The following is a 7,827-nucleotide window of genomic DNA, read 5'->3' as shown; positions in this document are numbered from 1 at the left end:
TAATATACAGTTTAGATGGTAATATACAGTAATATACAGTTTAGATGATAATATACAGTTTAGATGATAATATACAGTAATATACAGTTTAGATGATAATATACAGTGATATACAGTTTAGATGATAATATACAGTAATATACAGTTTAGATGGTAATATACAGTTTAGATGATAATATACAGTAATATACAGTTTAGATGATAATATACAGTTTAGATGGTAATATACAGTAATATACAGTTTAGATGATAATATACAGTTTAGATGGTAATATACAGTAATATACAGTTTAGATGATAATATACAGTTTAGATGATAATATACAGTTTAGATGATAATATACAGTTTAGATGATAATATACAGTAATATACAGTTTAGATGATAATATACAGTGATATACAGTTTAGATGATAATATACAGTTTAGATGGTAATATACAGTGATATACAGTTTAGATGATAATATACAGTTTAGATGATAATATACATTGATATACAGTTTAGATGATAATATACAGTGATATACAGTTTAGATGATAATATACAGTTTAGATGATAATATACAGTTTAGATGGTAATATACAGTAATATACAGTTTAGATGATAATATACAGTTTAGATGATAATATACAGTTTAGATGGTAATATACAGTTTAGATGATAATATACAGTTTAGATGGTAATATACAGTAATATACAGTTTAGATGATAATATACAGTTTAGATGATAATATACAGTTTAGATGATAATATACAGTTTAGATGATAATATACAGTGATATACAGTTTAGATGATAATATACAGTTTAGATGGTAATATACAGTAATGTACAGTTTAGATGATAATATACAGTTTAGATGATAATATACAGTTTAGATGATAATATACAGTTTAGATGATAATATACAGTAATATACAGTTTAGATGATAATATACAGTGATATACAGTTTAGATGATAATATACAGTTTAGATGGTAATATACAGTTTAGATGGTAATATACAGTGATATACAGTTTAGATGATAATATACAGTTTAGATGGTAATATACAGTTTAGATGGTAATATACAGTTTAGATGATAATATACAGTTTAGATGGTAATATACAGTTTAGATGATATTATACAGTTTAGATGATAATATACAGTTTAGATGGTAATATACAGTTTAGATGATAATATACAGTTTAGATGATAATATACAGTTTAGATGATAACATACAGTGATATACAGTTTAGATGATAATATACAGTAATATACAGTTTAGATGGTAATATACAGTTTAGATGATAATATACAGTTTAGATGGTAATATACAGTGATATACAGTTTAGATGATGATATACAGTTTAGATGATAATATACAGTGATATACAGTTTAGATGATAATATACAGTTTAGATGATAATATACAGTTTAGATGGTAATATACAGTAATATACAGTTTAGATGGTAATATACAGTTTAGATGGTAATATACAGTTTAGATGATAATATACAGTTTAGATGGTAATATACAGTAATATACAGTTTAGATGATAATATACAGTTTAGATGATAATATACAGTTTAGATGATAATATACAATTTAGATGATAATATACAGTGATATACAGTTTAGATGATAATATACAGTTTAGATGGTAATATACAGTAATATACAGTTTAGATGATAATATACAGTTTAGATGGTAATATACAGTAATATACAGTTTAGATGATAATATACAGTTTAGATGATAATATACAGTTTAGATGATAATATACAGTAATATACAGTTTAGATGATAATATACAGTGATATACAGTTTAGATGATAATATACAGTTTAGATGGTAATATACAGTGATATACAGTTTAGATGATAATATACAGTTTAGATGGTAATATACAGTAATATACAGTTTAGATGATAATATACAGTGATATACAGTTTAGATGGTAATATACAGTTTAGATGATAATATACAGTGATATACAGTTTAGATGATAATATAATATATACAGTTTAGATGATAATATACAGTGATATACAGTTTAGATGATAATATACAGTTTAGATGATAATATACAGTGATATACAGTTTAGATGGTAATATACAGTGATATACAGTTTAGATGATAATATACAGTTTAGATGGTAATATACAGTTTAGATGATAATATACAGTGATATACAGTTTAGATGATAATATACAGTTTAGATGATAATATACAGTAATATACAGTTTAGATGGTAATATACAGTAATATACAGTTTAGATGATAATATACAGTTTAGATGATAATATACAGTGATATACAGTTTAGATGATAATATACAGTTTAGATGATAATATACAGTAATATACAGTTTAGATGATAATATACAGTTTAGATGGTAATATACAGTTTAGATGATAATATACAGTGATATACAGTTTAGATGATAATATACAGTTTAGATGGTAATATACAGTTTAGATGGTAATATACAGTTTAGATGGTAATATACAGTTTAGATGGTAATATACAGTTTAGATGATAATATACAGTTTAGATGATAATATACAGTTTAGATGGTAATATACAGTTTAGATGGTAATATACAGTTTAGATGGTAATATACAGTTTAGATGATAATATACAGTTTAGATGATAATATACAGTAATATACAGTTTAGATGATAATATACAGTTTAGATGATAATATACAGTTTAGATGATAATATACAGTTTAGATGGTAATATACAGTAATATACAGTTTAGATGATAATATACAGTTTAGATGATAATATACAGTAATATACAGTTTATATGATAATATACAGTAATATACAGTTTAGATGGTAATATACAGTTTAGATGATAATATACAGTAATATACAGTTTAGATGGTAATATACAGTTTAGATGGTAATATACAGTAATATACAGTTTAGATGATAATATACAGTTTAGATGGTAATATACAGTAATATACAGTTTAGATGATAATATACAGTTTAGATGATAATATACAGTTTAGATGATAATATACAGTTTAGATGATAATATACAGTAATATACAGTTTAGATGATAATATACAGTGATATACAGTTTAGATGATAATATACAGTTTAGATGGTAATATAAAGTGATATACAGTTTAGATGATAATATACAGTTTAGATGATAATATACATTGATATACAGTTTAGATGATAATATACAGTGATATACAGTTTAGATGATAATATACAGTTTAGATGATAATATACAGTAATATACAGTTTAGATGATAATATACAGTTTAGATGGTAATATACAGTTTAGATGATAATATACAGTTTAGATGGTAATATACAGTAATATACAGTTTAGATGATAATATACAGTTTAGATGATAATATACAGTTTAGATGATAATATACAATTTAGATGATAATATACAGTGATATACAGTTTAGATGATAATATACAGTTTAGATGGTAATATACAGTAATGTACAGTTTAGATGATAATATACAGTTTAGATGATAATATACAGTTTAGATGATAATATACAGTAATATACAGTTTAGATGATAATATACAGTGATATACAGTTTAGATGATAATATACAGTTTAGATGGTAATATACAGTTTAGATGGTAATATACAGTGATATACAGTTTAGATGATAATATACAGTTTAGATGGTAATATACAGTTTAGATGGTAATATACAGTTTAGATGATAATATACAGTTTAGATGGTAATATACAGTTTAGATGATATTATACAGTTTAGATGATAATATACAGTTTAGATGGTAATATACAGTTTAGATGATAATATACAGTTTAGATGATAATATACAGTTTAGATGATAACATACAGTGATATACAGTTTAGATGATAATATACAGTAATATACAGTTTAGATGGTAATATACAGTTTAGATGATAATATACAGTTTAGATGGTAATATACAGTGATATACAGTTTAGATGATGATATACAGTTTAGATGATAATATACAGTGATATACAGTTTAGATGATAATATACAGTTTAGATGATAATATACAGTTTAGATGGTAATATACAGTAATATACAGTTTAGATGGTAATATACAGTTTAGATGGTAATATACAGTTTAGATGATAATATACAGTTTAGATGGTAATATACAGTAATATACAGTTTAGATGATAATATACAGTTTAGATGATAATATACAGTTTAGATGATAATATACAATTTAGATGATAATATACAGTGATATACAGTTTAGATGATAATATACAGTTTAGATGGTAATATACAGTAATATACAGTTTAGATGATAATATACAGTTTAGATGGTAATATACAGTAATATACAGTTTAGATGATAATATACAGTTTAGATGATAATATACAGTTTAGATGATAATATACAGTAATATACAGTTTAGATGATAATATACAGTGATATACAGTTTAGATGATAATATACAGTTTAGATGGTAATATACAGTGATATACAGTTTAGATGATAATATACAGTTTAGATGGTAATATACAGTAATATACAGTTTAGATGACAATATACAGTGATATACAGTTTAGATGGTAATATACAGTTTAAATGATAATATACAGTGGTATACAGTTTAAATGATAATATAATATATACAGTTTAGATGATAATATACAGTGATATACAGTTTAGATGGTAATATACAGTTTAGATGATAATATACAGTGATATACAGTTTAGATGGTAATATACAGTGATATACAGTTTAGATGATGATATACAGTTTAGATGGTAATATACAGTTTAGATGATAATATACAGTGATATACAGTTTAGATGATAATATACAGTTTAGATGATAATATACAGTAATATACAGTTTAGATGGTAATATACAGTAATATACAGTTTAGATGATAATATACAGTTTAGATGATAATATACAGTGAGATACAGTTTAGATGATAATATACAGTTTAGATGATAATATACAGTAATATACAGTTTAGATGATAATATACAGTTTAGATGGTAATATACAGTTTAGATGATAATATACAGTGATATACAGTTTAGATGATAATATACAGTTTAGATGGTAATATACAGTTTAGATGGTAATATACAGTTTAGATGGTAATATACAGTTTAGATGGTAATATACAGTTTAGATGATAATATACAGTTTAGATGATAATATACAGTTTAGATGGTAATATACAGTTTAGATGGTAATATACAGTTTAGATGGTAATATACAGTTTAGATGATAATATACAGTTTAGATGATAATATACAGTAATATACAGTTTAGATGATAATATACAGTTTAGATGGTAATATACAGTAATATACAGTTTAGATGATAATATACAGTTTAGATGATAATATACAGTTTAGATGATAATATACAGTTTAGATGATAATATACAGTGATATACAGTTTAGATGATAATATACAGTTTAGATGGTAATATACAGTAATATACAGTTTAGATGATAATATACAGTTTAGATGGTAATATACAGTAATATACAGTTTAGATGATAATATACAGTTTAGATGATAATATACAGTTTAGATGATAATATACAGTTTAGATGATAATATACAGTAATATACAGTTTAGATGATAATATACAGTGATATACAGTTTAGATGATAATATACAGTTTAGATGGTAATATACAGTGATATACAGTTTAGATGATAATATACAGTTTAGATGGTAATATACAGTAATATACAGTTTAGATGACAATATACAGTGATATACAGTTTAGATGGTAATATACAGTTTAAATGATAATATACAGTGGTATACAGTTTAAATGATAATATAATATATACAGTTTAGATGATAATATACAGTGATATACAGTTTAGATGGTAATATACAGTTTAGATGATAATATACAGTGATATACAGTTTAGATGGTAATATACAGTGATATACAGTTTAGATGATGATATACAGTTTAGATGGTAATATACAGTTTAAATGATAATATACAGTGATATACAGTTTAGATGATACTATAGAGTGATATACCGTTTAGATGATAATATACAGTTTAGATGATAATATACAGTAATATACAGTTTAGATGGTAATATACAGTAATATACAGTTTAGATGATAATATACAGTTTAGATGATAATATACAGTGAGATACAGTTTAGATGATAATATACAGTTTAGATGATAATATACAGTGATATACAGTTTAGATGGTAATATACAGTTTAGATGGTAATATACAGTTTAGATGGTAATATACAGTTTAGATGATAATATACAGTTTAGATGATAATATACAGTTTAGATGATAATATACAGTTTAGATGATAATATACAGTTTAGATGGTAATATACAGTTTAGATGATAATATACAGTTTAGATGATAATATACAGTAATATACAGTTTAGATGATAATATACAGTTTAGATGATAATATACAGTTTAGATGATGATATACAGTTTAGATGATGATATACAGTTTAGATGATAATATACAGTTTAGATGATAATATACAGTAATATACAGTTTAGATGATAATATACAGTAATATACAGTTTAGATGATAATATACAGTTTAGATGGTAATATACAGTAATATACAGTTTAGATGATAATATACAGTTTAGATGATAATAAACAGTTTAGATGATAATATACAGTGATATACAGTTTAGATGATAATATACAGTTTAGATGGTAATATACAGTAATATACAGTTTAGATGATAACATACAGTTTAGATGATAATATACAGGTTAGATGATAATATACAGTTTAGATGATAATATACAGTTTAGATGATAATATACAGTAATATACATTTTAGATGATAATATACAGTGATATACAGTTTAGATGATAATATACAGTTTAGATGGTAATATACAGTGATATACAGTTTAGATGATGATATACAGTTTAGATGATAATATACAGTGATATACAGTTTAGATGATAATATACAGTGATATACAGTTTAGATGATAATATACAGTTTAGATGATAATATACAGTTTAGATGGTAATATACAGTAATATACAGTTTAGATGGTAATATACAGTTTAGATGGTAATATACAGTTTAGATGATAATATACAGTTTAGATGGTAATATACAGTAATATACAGTTTAGATGATAATATACAGTTTAGATGATAATATACAGTTTAGATGATAATATACAATTTAGATGATAATATACAGTGATATACAGTTTAGATGATAATATACAGTTTAGATGGTAACATACAGTAATATACAGTTTAGATGATAATATACAGTTTAGATGGTAATATACAGTAATATACAGTTTAGATGATAATATACAGTTTAGATGATAATATACAGTAATATACAGTTTAGATGGTAATACACAGTGATATACAGTTTAGATGATAATATACAGTTTAGATGGTAATATACAGTTTAGATGCTAATATACAGTGATATACAGTTTAGATGATAATATACAGTTTAGATGATAATATACAGTGATATACAGTTTAGATGATAATATACAGTGATATACAGTTTAGATGATAATATACAGTTTAGATGATAATATACAGTTTAGATGGTAATATACAGTAATATACAGTTTAGATGGTAATATACAGTTTAGATGATAATATACAGTTTAGATGGTAATATACAGTTTAGATGATAATATACAGTTTAGATGATAATATACAGTTTAGATGATAATATACAGTTTAGATGGTAATATACAGTTTAGATGATAATATACAGTTTAGATGATAATATACAGTGATATACAGTTTAGATGATAATATACAGTAATATACAGTTTAGATGGTAATATAC

Source organism: Salvelinus fontinalis, chromosome 36 (genome assembly GCF_029448725.1).
Source record: "Salvelinus fontinalis isolate EN_2023a chromosome 36, ASM2944872v1, whole genome shotgun sequence".
Taxonomy (NCBI): domain Eukaryota; kingdom Metazoa; phylum Chordata; class Actinopteri; order Salmoniformes; family Salmonidae; genus Salvelinus; species Salvelinus fontinalis.
Note: the sequence above shows the minus strand (reverse complement) of the source record.